The 14,718-nt window shown below is 36.7% G+C and overlaps 1 non-coding gene across 1 annotated transcript; it reads left to right on the top strand.

Moving 5' to 3' along the window:
- Positions 1–870: 870 nt before the first annotated feature.
- LOC133236329 (small nucleolar RNA SNORD121A) lies at positions 871–947 on the top strand. Its single transcript, XR_009732842.1, has one exon. It is a non-coding gene; the product is annotated as a small nucleolar RNA SNORD121A (small nucleolar RNA).
- Positions 948–14,718: the final 13,771 nt, after the last annotated feature.

Genomic DNA, 14,718 nt, shown 5'->3' with positions numbered 1-14,718 from the left:
GGTGACCCCATGGACTGCAGCCTACCAGGCTCCTCCGTCCATGGGATTTTCCAGGCAAGAGTACTGGAGTGGGGTGCCATGCCCTTCTCCAGGGTGTCTTCCCAACCTAATGATCAAACCCATGTCTCTTAGGTCTCCTGCATTGGTAGGCGGGTTCTTCACCACTAACACCACCTGAAAAGCCCACTGAAAGGTAAACCAGGGAGTTAGGAAACTAGCTTGTTGTCTCAGGTCCACATCTCCAGGACTCTGTACTTGCATTATATTGTCATCCTTCTGTATGTGCCCTAAATTCCGAGAAACAATTTCACATGTATGCGTATGAATTTATTTTTAGCATCAGCAGCATTGTCTTTGTAATAACCTCGTAGTTCTCATAACCAACTATTTTAAGTTAAACAGTATATATTAAGAGAAAAATATCTGCTTTGTGTGTGTTTTATTTAAAAAAAAATCATTTTTCTTCCTTAAAACTTAAAAGTACCTCGTACCAGTCTCCACAGAGTTGTTGACAAGGCAATAAATAGATAGACTTGATTCTGATCACCTTCACTTGATTTTGCCTATTTTATCCTAAAGTAGGACCAGAGCATATGAAAGGTTACAATTCAGTAGTAAAGGAAAAGGGAATTGCATGCTGATTATTTCCAATGTGACAAGTTTTATACATATTATTTCATTTAATTTAAACAGCTTCTCGTATCTGTACTCCCATGCTCATAGCCACATTATTCACAGTACCCAAGATATAGAAACAATCTAAGTGTCCATTACAGATAAATGAATAAACATGTGGTACACATATGTGATGGAATATTGTTGCACCATGAAAAAGAAGATACTCCTGCCAATTGCAAAGAGTTGGGTGAAACTTAACAATGATGTCATAATTTCCAAGCACATACCTGACAATTCTGTGTGGAATTCGAAACAAGAAAATGTTTGGTGAAATTTGAGGGTATTATGCTAAGTGAAATAAGTCAGAGAGAGAATGACAAGTAATGAATAGTATCACTTATATGTGGAAATTTTTTGTAAAAAAAATACCAAACTCATAGAAACAGAGGTTAGAAAATGGTTGCCAGGGGCAGGAGGTGGATGAAATAAGGAGGGGTATAAATTTTAGGTATAAGATCAGTAAGATCTTAGGATCTAATGTATAACATGGTCACTAGAGTTAATAACTTTGTTGTTCAGTTGCCAAGTTGGGTGCAACTCTTTGCAATCCCATGAACTGCAGTATTCTAGGCCTCCCTATCCCTCATCATCTCCTGGAGTTTGCCCAAGTTCATGTCCATTGAATCAGTGATGCCTTCCAGCCATCTTATCCTCTGCTGCCCTCTTTTCCTCCTGCCATCAGTCTTTCCCAGCATCAGGGTCTTTTCTAACAAGTCAGCTCTTCATATCAGGTAGCCAAAGTATTGGAGCTTCAGCTTCAGCATCAGTCCTTCCAATAAATATTCAGGGTTGATTTAGTGACCCATGAAGGGCTGATAGCATTGTATTGTATTGTATAATTCAAATTTGCTTAGAGAGTTCTCATCAAAAAATAAAAAGGTAAATATGTGAAAAAAATAAACAGCTTCTGGGCTGTTAAGTGTATATTTTAATCACTTCTACTTTATTGGTGGGGAAACTGACATTAACAGAGATTTAGTCATTTTCAAAGCATCTCAGCAGCTCCACAAATGGCTGGGCCAACACCCATGGAAATCCCTGATTCCAGTGTTCTTGTTCCTCTTTCTACACTGTGTTCTTTCAATGAAGGGATGACTCAGGTCAACTCATTACCAGGATCATCCAGTGACAGAATTGTAAATTGAATGAGATTGATTTCACATACAAAGTTCAGAAGGAACTTTCCTCCAACATCCTATTTTATTGTTATGTTGGTAGGAGAGAAATTACTTTTTAAACCACAGGCAGGCCCTAATATAGTGATTTCCACCTTGGCTATGTATGAGATTGACTAGGGAGAATTTTACAAATCAGAATTTCTCAGGGTGGAATTCTGTTTTCAGTATTCTTACATTCTCCAGAGGATTCCAATGTGCAGCTAACGTTAGGATGCACAGCTCACATGCTTTAAAAGTTTGTGATAACTTTTAAACTTTTAAAATTCAGTGTACAAATAAACATTATGTTTTATACAGAATATAATTATTCTTTAATGTGGGAAGCAGAATCAGGAATATCATGCTTTCTGTTTCTATCTGAAAGAAAATATATACTTTGACTTTCTACTTAGTATATATGTCCACTCATTATTAATAAGTCCCTGCATCTCCCTTGAAACTAAGGTGGTGGTTGTTCAGTCGGTAGGTTGTGCCTGACTCTTTTGATACCTCATGGACTGTAGCCCTTTTGGCTCCTCTGTCCATGGGATTTTCCAGGCAAGACTATTGGAATGGGTTGCCATTCCTCCTCCAGGGATCTTCCCAGCCCAGGGACTGAACATGCATCTCCTGCAGTGGCAGGCGGATTCTCTACCACTGAGTCACCTGGTCAGCCTCAATAACAGGTCCTTGCATCTCCCTTGAAACTAAGGTAAGCAGGGCATTTTAGACATTTTAAAAATTTTTCCTAGAGAGTATGCCGTTTTGCTGTCCTTGGATTATTTACATGGTCTCTCAGAGATATGTGTGTGTGTGTATATTTAAGTAAAATGTTAATTCAATAATAGCACCAGAATACAATTTTCTGAAAAGAGGAGTTTCATAACAGGCCCACAAAGCAGGCAGAAGAGCGACAGGGTAACAATGCTGAATGTACTGCACACTGCTGTTTCAAGGGCACGGGTGAATTTAAAGCTACTACTCTCACATCTACTCACCGCCAAAATCACTCAAGGCAATAGAGTAAAGAATGGCTTCTATGAATAAAATATAAGCTGAGATTGTTTCTTTTAAGAAAAAAGACATATCTATGCTAAATCATAAAACCTGTTTCTAGGGCTGTTCCCTGTAGCAGAGTTACTTGTCTGCTTGGCTTAGGCTGATTGTCACCCTCTTCAGCGGGGCTCTTGTTCAGATAACCATCCGGTGATATATGTGCTTTTCAGGAAAGGAGCTAGGAAAGAACGCATAAATGTGCATTCATTCCATTGCTAATCTGTGACTCACTTCTGTCCTTTCTGCAACTGATTGCTGACTCCTCCAGGGATTCTTTTAATGTTGTATTCCTTCGATAGTCTCTGTCTCTTTCAAATTCACTCTCATTATCTCAACTTTGGGCTCAACTTCTCTCCTGTGCACAACTAGACAGTTTGCCCCTATTTTTTTTTAGCTCTTCGCTCTCTGGCTTTTCCTCAGCATCACTGCCAATGACATTGAACCATCTGAACATGTAATCTTCTCTTCATTTGAGAAAAATCTAATGGAATTTTTTTTTTTTTTTAGTTCCCAGATTCTGGGCCAGGAAAATTCCTCCATCTCAGCTTCTAAATGTTTTAAACCAAGGCGATCAAGCTTTATGACCGTGGCTTCCCTCTCCTGCCTGATCTACACCTTCACCTGCTGTTCCCCACTTAGCTGTTTATGAGATATCACTATTCCCTCACTTCCTACTCCACTGGAAGTGGAGCAGGGTGGAGAAATGGAAAAAGCAAGGAGTAAAAAGCAAAGAGGATGAGCAAAAACAGTTAGGAGGAAGAATAAGGGAAAAGTTGGCAGAAGAAAGGTTACTAAAAAAAAAGACAGAAAAGAAAGAATTTTCTATTGCTGACTCCTTGACGAAGAAGGGTAGTTATAAGTTCTAGGATAAGTGTTTAATTGGCAAACAGACAATTACATAAACATTGGTTCATTAAGTTCTGTTTATGAAGAGAAAATATTCATTTAATTACAAAGTTAAGAAAGTAAGCTTTCATCCTTTCTAAAGATTAATTTGCAAAATACTTAGAAAAGTATTGGCATAGATTTGGCAGATTTGCCTTGGACTATCTGGGAAATTTCATGCTGAAGCCAAATAATGCATTTTTATTAGGTGAAGGCTAAGTGCACTGATAAATGAATTGCAGAAAATTCTAAGTTATTTAAGGCACTTTTTATTTAAAATTCAGAGAGGTGAAAAGAAGCAGCCAGTGTCAGCAACTGTGATTTTAAAACACATTTAATTAACAAATTATTATTTCTACACTTATCTTTATACTTATTGTTCCTAGAATAAGTGAACCCATATACTGTAATCAATGTTGTTATCTTTTTATAAGCATATACTCTTACCTGTTTGGTAGCCGATACTACAGTAATCAGGTTGTTAGCATGCTAACAAATGTCTGATTGATTAGAGTTAACACTATTTTACACTCATTATTAAAATAATGCTTTTTTACTGTAATCTATCATATCTAAATAGGCTGAATTATACGATTTGACATGGTAGTGAATAATCTATTGCCCTCTGGAAAAAGTGTGCTGTATAATAATTCTCTGCCATATATTTGTTCTGAACATTGATCAAAGATAGGGCTAATTCTTTTTTAGTTTTATCTGTGTGCTATTTAAGAACAGAATATGTTAAGAAGTGATGACTAGTGTGGCATAGCTGGCAAGCATATTCCTAAACACAAAGATACATGCAATGCCACGTTTGCATGATGTATGATCACTTATCACCACATAATATATTTCTTATTATACTTATATGAGCCTGTGGGGTTTCATTGTATTTGTTTATTTTAGAGCTTACACATATTAATAGATTATGATGATACATATCTATTTACCAGGGTATTAAGTTCAATCCTGTTTTATTTAAATTTGAGCAATATACATCAATTCTTCGGCACTCAGCTTTCTTCACAGTCCAACTCTCACATCCATACATGACCACTGGAAAAACCATAGCCTTCACTAGATGGACCTTTGTTGGCAAAGTAATGTCTCTGCTTTTGAATATGCTATCTAGGTTGGTCATAACTTTCCTTCCAAGGAGTAAGTGTCTTTTAATTTCATGGCTGCCATCACCATCTGCAGTGACTTTGGAGCCCCCAAAAGTAAAGTCAGCCACTGTTTCCACTGTTTCCCCATCTATTTCCCATGAAGTGATGGGACCAGATGCCATGATCTTAGTTTTCTGAATGTTGAGCTTTAAGCCAACTTTTTCACTATCATCTTTCACTTTCACCGAGAGGCTTTTGAGTTCCTCTTCACTTTCTGCCATAAGGGTGGTGTCATCTGCATATCTGAGGTTATTGATATTTCTCCCAGCTATCTTGATTCCAGCTTGTGCTTCTTCCAGCCCAGTGTTTCTCATGATGTACTCTGCATATAAGTTAAATAAGCAGGGTGACAATATACAGCCTTGATGTACTCCTTTTCAAGGAGGTAATTTGCCTAAATTCACCAGGGTGTGATAAGACACAAGAATTAGAATCTGGATCTGTGTCATCAAACCTTATCAGTTTCATTTACCACCTTATTTCTGTGCTAAACTGGGTAAAGATTGAGTTCATTCATTTCCAACAAAAGCAAGGAAGTACTGATCCTTTAGTCTTTGTGATCTCATCAAAGATATTAAAAGTAAAACACTGATTTCTGTAAGGAAATGACTGAATAGTTTGGAGGATACTCTTTATGACTTTCACAGATCCCTAAGATTCCTGGACCTGGTTGGAATCTTTTTTTATTTTTTTGGCCATGATGCATTATTTGCAGGATCTTAGTTCCCTCTGTGTGTGTGTGTGTGTGTGTGTGTGTGTTGGTCACTCAGTCTTGTCCCACTCTTTGCAACCCCATGAACTGTAACGCCAGGCGCTCCTGTCCGTGAAATTCTCCAGGCAAGAATACTGGAGTGGGTTGCCATTCTCTTCCTCAGGGGATCTTCCCAAACACAGGGACTGAACCCAGGTCTCCTGAATTGCAGGCAGATTCTTTACCGTCTTGGCCACCAGGGACTGCACCCTAGGACCTCAGGAGTGAGAGCTCAGAATCCTAACCTCCGGACCACCAAGGAATTCCCTGACAGTTTCTTATTTTACTTAGATTTGGAAGTCTGATGTTTAACAAAATAACAAAACTACTACTATTACTCCTCAATTTGCTAACATTTTTGAGAAAGGCAACAATAAGAATTGTACTGGGTTGTTATTTTGTCCTTTTAATCATCTTCAAACTCTTAGTGGCTAACACAGTGCTGAGCAGCAGGTTCCCAATAATTATCTGTTGCAATTATAGATATTAGGAACAGGTGGCCATTTAGAATCCATTCTTAGTGCCATATGTTATTGTAACATTTTGCCGTTATAATTTGCTTTAAGTTGAAGGTAACTTCTAGCTTTCAAAATTTGAGAGACACTATAATTTTAGAACAACTGTGGAATGTAATGGATCCCAAGATCCCTTAAGATCCCTAAAGCATGCTCTATTTCTATATTTACATTGTGCAAATAATCATATTAGTTCCTTTCATATTTTTATTTGTATTTCTCTCATATATGAAGCCTTGTGTGTGACAAAAATTACAACTGGTATTCAATCCTAACTGTATAATCTGTAAGATGATTGACAGAGTTAGACATTTATATTTATAAATTAATACATATTCACTTGTGATGTGGCTTCTAGATTAGACTAATACAGTTTAACCTACAATGTTAAATGTTTTTAATGTTTATCTTAAGCAGTAACATGCAATTTATCAAGTCACATAATTTAAAAAGATGGTAAGTTCAAATACTTTGCTGTTTATTAATGTATCGCTTAAGCATTACTTTGATTCAGGAACTGGGCAGAATGGAGGGTGGCAGGCAGTATCTGGGCAAATGCTAAGGTTAACATAGTTTAAAATTTAAAAAGTGAAAGTGAAAGTCACTCAGTCATGTCCGATTCTTTGCAACCCCATACGGACTGTATAGTCAGTCCATGGAATTCTCCTGGCAAGAATACTGGAGGGGGTAGCCTTTCCCTTCTCTAGGGGATCTTCCCAACCCAGAGTTCAAACCCAGGTCTCCCACATTACAGGGGGATTCTTTACCAGCTGAAAATTAAAAAGATTATCCACTAAATCATGCTGGCCTAGTGGCTCAGATGGTAAAGAATTTGCCTGCAATGTGGGAGACCTGGGTTTGATCCTCCGTTGAAGATCCCCTGGAGAAGGGAATGGCTACCCACTCCAGTATTCTTGCCTAGAGAATCCCATAGACAGAGGAGCCTGGCAGGCTACATGGGGTCACAAGAGTCAGACATGACTTAGTGACTTTTATTTACTACTACTACTACTACTACTACCACCCACTCCAGTATGCTTGCCTGGAGAATTCCATGGACAGAGGCTATAGTTCATGGGGTCTCAAAGAGTCGGACACAGTAGAGCAACTAACACACCTTCATCTACTAAATACACTCAGATATACTAACCCAATTATCCAGCTTGCATTTTAAAAAAAAACATGTTTTAATGAAAACTAAGAGTAACAAAATAAAAGCATATAGTTAATTAGAAAATGTACTGGAGATTGAACCAGAATATACTGAGTATACAGTTCTACTCTATTATTCCAAATTCTATATAATGAGAAAAATTCTGAGAGCAAAAGCAGAATGGAGGAGAGAAAGAGGTAGGAGACAGGGAGAGGGTGCCACTGGGAAAAGAGACTACGAACACAAACACACACACATGTGAGCATGTGTGTGCACATCTTCAAATGAGCACCAAAAACTGAAGAATGCTGTTAGCAAACCAGATATTTTGAGGAATCCCTGGAATTTAGAAAGGAGATTAGAAAGAACTATGAAGATAATAAAACAAACATAAGAAAACAGAGCTCCAGACTTCTGTATCAATCCTGTGCTAATATGGTAGCACTCTAGGGGACCCCCATAATCAGAGTCAATGGATGCTAAGCACAGGAGAGGTCACCTAGCCATGCATCACCATAATTATTAGAGTAGATGGACCTCTCCTGTCTCAACTCTTCTCAGTTTATGCAAGGCAGTTGCCATTTAAAAGAGTTTACTTTAAGGTTTTAATTTCCAGTTGAAATAAAATAAATAGAAAACTCACTTGATGGGTTGAATTGAGAAGTGGATATAGCTATAAAAGAAAACAGTGAACTCAAAAATAGATTTTTCCCCATTAATGCAGAAAACAAATATGTAATGGTTATCATGAGATAATGCAGAAATATTGCAAAAATTTTATTAATACTCAGTTAAACCTTGAGAATGTCAACACAGGATAACTGGTGGAGATGGAGCACATAGGAAAGTGAAAGTATGTTATGTTCATTTTCTAAATAGATACTAAACATTATTCTATGAATGTGTATATTAAATGGTTATAACTATTAAACAGTTGTAACTATTAAGCATATGATATATAATGCTTTGCAGTAACATGGATGGACCTAAAGATAATCATACTGAGTGATAAGTCAGACAGAGAAAGATAAATATAGTGTGATATTGCTTATTTGTGAATCTTAAAAAAAATGGTACATATGAACTAATTTACAAAACATAAATAAATAAAATAATAGATGTAGAAAACAAACTTATGGTTACCAGGGAGGAAGAGGGGACGGATAAATTGGGAGATTAGGATTGACATATGCACACTACTATATATAAAATAACTAAAAAGGACCTACTGTAGAGCACAGAGAACTCAATACTTTGTAATTACCTATATGGGAGAAGAATCTAAAAAAGAATGGATATATGTATACATATAAATGATTCACTTTATTGTGTACCTAAAACTAACAATATTGTAAATCAACTATACTTTAATAAAATCTTTAAAATAAAATTAAATAAAAACTAGAAAAAAAATGAGAAAAGACAATTTGATGAATTAAAATGAGATTTTAAACAAACAGATATTAGACTGAAGACCATACTAAAAACCTCGTATGCACCATTCATTCACCTTCTCAGATTCACCTGCTCTTCTCCCAACCACCTCTGCGAAGACTGACTCTGAGTAGACATGCAACAACCTCTTCAGGTGTGTCTGCTTTGCATGTGAACACCCTTGCCTCATGCCTCATTCATGCCTCCTGTTCCCAGCATTTCGTCTTTCACAGATAATTGCAGGTAGCTAAGGATTTTTGCTCAGTTCCCATCCATGTGCAGCCAGAATACAGGGCAAGGAAGAATTAACATCCCATCAGCCAGAATTTTGAGTAGTGAGCAATAGGAGTGAGTGGATAAATTCCCACCCTGTTCTCCCGAGACCATACTGTTCTGATTCACACCATTTTCTGGAAGGGTGGTTCTGAAGGTCAACCATCAGCTCCATAAATATTCTCTATTGACTCTCCCTTTTTCTCTCCACTTGACTTTACTCTGCTCCCTGCCTCTGGCTCTCCTTTCTGGGGACTCCAACCTAAGGAATACTAAGTAAGTACAATAAACACAAGTTTTATTTCCTCATTATAAACAAAATCTTCAGCATCAGGCAGGAAGGCAGTCAAGAAATAATAAAATAAATAAATAAATAAATGACAAAAGAAAGAAACCAAGTTAACCACAATCCTAAATCTAGCTATATTCCATATATGAGTGAGTGAAAACTATGATAACATAAAGTGTGATAATAATAGAAAATATATCAATATATAGGGCAAATTTTAATAACAAAAGTCACACATTGTACCAACACTGTGGAGCTAATTATAATAGCAGAAAACAGATTGATGAATGGGACAAGCTAAAAATACACTTTATTGGTTTAAGTAAAGTCATGAAACCTTCTATGCCTGAAATAAATTATCAAGCTACACATATAAAACTAAGCTGATAGAAATACAAGGAGAAATGTACTGATCCCTAAGTGTTAGAACCTTTAAGATACTTCATTCCAAACAATTTTGATGATGATACTAGATTCAAAATAAAGAGGAATTGTAAAATTCAAATGAACAATTTTATTTAATATATATGCATATGTAGTATACATATACTGTATATGTACACAGAGAGAGAGAATGCTGCACTCTTAATACATTTTTTCTCCAAATACTCAGGAAAGAATATTTAAAATTTTCACAAATACAATCAGAACAAATTATGTAATGGAAGGTCACATTCCCTGAACAAAACATTTCCAAAGTAAAGTTAAAAAGGAACAGTCAAAAATAAACCAATAACAATAATATTCTCTTGCTTGGAAATTTTATATACTTAATAACAACTCTGTACTAGAAAGAAAATGAAAACAAATTATAAAATATTATGTTAAAGTTAATTATGAACATCTGATCTTCTTTTGGGTTCTCCAAAATGCTGTATTCAGTCTCGTCTGAGACCCTTGGCAGTTAATATTTCCCACCTAATCTGCATAATGTTGTTCTCAGTTCTCATCTAGGATAATCATACTACCTGTCTCAAATGGTATTTGAGAATATTAAATGGATTAATTTGTATAAAGCATTTACAAGGGTGCCTTGTAAATCTAAAAATCAATTATGTAAGTGCTATCTAGCTATCATCATTACTATCATCATCATTATTGCTTTCTTTTTCTTTATGGACACTGTGTGTTTTATGTAATTAGCATCCATTTTTAAATTTCTCAAGTTTGAAATCAGTGTAAGTCTATGGTTACAAATTGAAAATGGCTTAGCTCTTACATAGAAGTTAATCAATGTGTTATTTGTGTAAATTGTTGCCTAAACTGCATTATTAGCTACCACTATAATGCTCTCCCCAGCCCCATAAAGTGGAAGTCACTTGTCCATTTGCACAAAACAACTGGAAGTCATCAGCTTCAAAAGACATTTGGCTAATTTGGGCACAATTGAGAATTAAATGAACCATTTTCATCTACGTTTATTTATGAATTTTCAATGCAAATAGATAAAACATAAAAGCTTTTCCAGAAGTTCTTGCAAAGGTTAGATACTTCTTTAATAAGTACTTAAATAGAAGGGAAGTCTCTGTGTTTGTGCTTCTGTTATTTTTATGAGGTTGGATAATGTTTGTTGGCCTTTGACAATATTGTTAATTGAAGTTAATTCATAGTCTTGTATCTATAATGGCTAGGGAGGAGACAAATGAAAATTTAAGAGTCTTAAAAAGGTCTCCAACATAACCAAAAAGATTCTGATTGTTTGAAATGGAGTAAGGCATCCCAAAAAGCATGTGTACTCAATCATGTCTAACTCTGTAATATCCTGGACTGTAGACTGCCAGGTTCCTCTGTCCATGGGATTTTCCAGGCAAGAATACTGGAGTGGGTTGCCATTTCCTACTCCAGGGGATCTTCTTGACCTAGGGATTGAACCCACCTCTCTTTCGTCTCTGAATTGGCAGGCAGATTCTTTACCACTAGCACCACCTGGTCCCAGCCAAGGCATCACAAGGAATTTCTAATTCATCTTGAGATGCAGCAGAAAGCATGGACCCTCAAAGGTATGATAAAAATGTATGGTTGTTTAAATACTATATCTATTCTTCCACATGGGATGAGCACCATCTCTATATTACCAGGAACATTTTCTAGGTTTAAAGAATGTGAGTGGCATCTCTCTGAATAAGCTTATTACTAGCATAAGAGGAACATTTTTTAGCTAGTACAAGGATGAAGTCAGAAGGGAGAAATAGATTTTCAGAGAGCATGTGATCGGAAAGGGAAAGCTGTTAGAATAATAGAAAGTGTTGTGAATGAGTTCCCAAAGCATATGTCACCAAATGCTGAACCGCAGAGGATGGGGGAGTTGACAGAATATACATTTAATAACGTCTATCATCTATCTCTACCTATATGTCTCATTTATCTATCTTAGTATTTACTGTACGGTACTAGAAATTGAATGCCTGGTGTTGTACCAGACAAATAGGTTGCCTTATACTGTGTTTCTTGCTCTCATGTAGCTTATAGCATTAGAGGAAAGAGCTGCTAAATAAAATAATTATACAATTAATAAATTACATTAAGGGTAAGAATTAAAAAATAAATGCACACATGATTCTTATGCTTTTAATTAGAAACAATTGATTTTGGAAACTCTGGTAAAATTTGATTATCTACTTTTAGAAAATAGATGTTATTCATCATGTCTCTTTCTGTGACAAATAAAAGAAGCCCACCTGAACGTGGCTTAAACAAAAAGTGTCAGTAACTGAAAAGTTCACAGTATAACTGACTTGCAGTATGGTGGTGTGCCCTATACTTCCAAGTTATCAAGAAGGTCTTTCCATCTCCTGATTTTTTTTGTTTTTTAACCTTGGCTTCTTTTTCCTCCTGGAGCCTCTAGCAGCCAAGCTTTCTTCCCAAATTATGTTGAAATATAATTTATTTTCTGGTATTTTTCATAAAACTTCTGAGGTTAGTTCTGTGGCCCTGTATGGGTCAAATACCCATATCTGAAACAGTGGTCATGGGACTAGAGTGCTTTGATTGTTCAGGCCAGAATCTCACATACTCTACTAAAGTCCATGCTAGACAGAGCTCTCCCAAACCACTTTTCCTGAAAGTGAGGGAGCATAGATCCATTAGGAAATTAAGGCACATTTATTAGAAAAAAGAGAATGGATATTATATAGGCAAACAATAAATATTATAACTGCAGTATTTATCAAATAGTTTGTGAGAACTTAGAAAACAAGATAAGGGAAAAGCTGGTATGACTTAACATAACAGAGCACCGCAGAATCCTTTTCTTATTTGGGTGGTGGATTATTTTTCTTTGCCTCCCTCCCTTTCCTCCTTCTCTCTCTCCTTTCTCTCTCTTCCCCATCTTTCCCTCTCTTCCTAACTTCTTTCCTTCTTTCCTCTCGTCCTTCCCTTTTTTGTTATCATCTTTAAATGATTAAATAACAATTAATCGTTTAATTTAAATGATTTTAATTTACTTTAAATGTCATTTACTTTAAATGACAATCAGCGGATGATTGACAGTAGAGATATGAATGAATCCCTAGTAGCAAACGACTGGGGCTCGGCTGGGATCTGCTAGGAGATTTACATTTTAAAGGGCTTCCCACCTGATGTTAATGGTAAACAACCTTCCTGCCAATGTGGGAGACAAAAGAGACACGGATTCAATCCCTCGGTAAGGAAGATCCCCTGAAGGAGGGCATGACAACCAACTCCAGTATTCTTGCCTAGAAATTCCATGGACGGAGGAGCCTCACAGGCTAAAATCCACAGGGTTGCACAGAGTTGGACAAGACTCAAGTGACTTAGCACGCATGATACATTTTAAAACTGGATATGACACATCAGAGAATGTTTTGATGAGAGCACACAAACCCAAAAGGATCTATCTGTTAGGAAGAGAGAGAACAGAATTTGGGAGCTAGACTGGATGTGAGGGGAGTTTGAAGGAGAATGGATACGTGGATATGTGTGGCTGAGTCACTTTGCTGTTCACTGGAAACTATCACAACATTGTTGATCAGCTAGACACAATATAAAATAAAGGTTAAAAAAAGAATTTGGGGCTAGAAAAACAAAGATGAAGACCCAGCCTTGGAGTAGTTGTGAAAGGGAGGTAATTCACTGAAGTATTTGAAAGTTTGTCTTGCTGAAAAGATTGCTGACTTTCTCTGTGCAGCTTCAGACTAAAAACATAGTACAAAGAGTCGGAAACTTAAGAGATGGCTTTCTTGTCTCCAGGAAACAAAAAGACTGCTAACAGAGCAGTAGGTGTTGAAGGTCTTGAAAGAGCATGTTTCTTTCCACTTTAAGATGCAAACCCAGCCTTGATTTCAACATGTAAGCTGTAGAAGAAAGACTGACTATTACATTTCCCAAACCGGCAGACAAAACACTGTGATACCCCTGAGGGGATGTTCTCACGGAGCCAGGCTTATTTCTTCTGTTCAGTCATGAATAAGTCTGCCCATAGAAAGCCTGACTGAACAAAATAAGGAATCTCCTAAGTCCTCTAGAGCAGGTGCACATAAGAGACCATTATCCCAATGTGATCATAGCAAGAAATTTAAGACCCAAAACATTCATAACTACTGTACAGTTTTCTCACTGCTTATTAGCTGCTTTGTTGATAAACCAAAGAGAAAGTAAGCTTTCCCTGAGTTCAAATGAAAATCCTTACCAAATCTCAAACCTAGATCAGACTAGGAGGTCTGTCATAGGGCTTGTTTTCTCAGAGCCATTGGAACCAGTATAATCCCTTGGGAGGGGTTTTCCTGAATGATCTCAAGAGCTCTGTCCAGCTCTTAAATTCTATGACTCTTATTTATGCCCATTACCTATTGATTTATGAGGTTATTGTCTACAGAAACTCTTTGAAGTCCAAAAGTGAATAATTTAATACATCACTGCATTCTTGCTGTTTTATTCTTTGAGATCACATGCACATTTTCAATTTATTTTTATTAAAAAAAAAATATTTATTTGGCTGTGCTAAGCCTTAGTTGTAGCACACAGAATCTTTGCTGTGGTATGTGAGATCTGATTCCCTGGTCAAGGAATGAACCCAGGTCCCCTGCATTGGGAGTGCAGCATCTTAGCCACCAAACCACTACTGAATCACACACATGCACATTTTTTAAAAAAACTAAAATAAATAAACAAAGTAAAACACTGCCTCTTCTGTATTCTTCCACAGAAAGGGAATTTCACCCAGTAAAAACAGCAGGTCTACATGGTCCTAGGAAGTCACTCACTCCTGGTTATCTTATCTCATAAATGGGTCCGGTCCATCTGCCTATTTTTGTAATCGAAATGTTGAATGTGAAAAAGCAGTATTCTTAGCTTCCCTTGTGGCTTTGGTGGTAAAGAATCCACGTGCAATTCAGGAGACCT

This window comes from Bos javanicus, chromosome 2 (genome assembly GCF_032452875.1).
Source record: "Bos javanicus breed banteng chromosome 2, ARS-OSU_banteng_1.0, whole genome shotgun sequence".
NCBI classification, from domain to species: Eukaryota; Metazoa; Chordata; class Mammalia; order Artiodactyla; family Bovidae; genus Bos; species Bos javanicus.
Note: the sequence above shows the minus strand (reverse complement) of the source record. Positions and strands in the feature narration are given on the sequence as shown.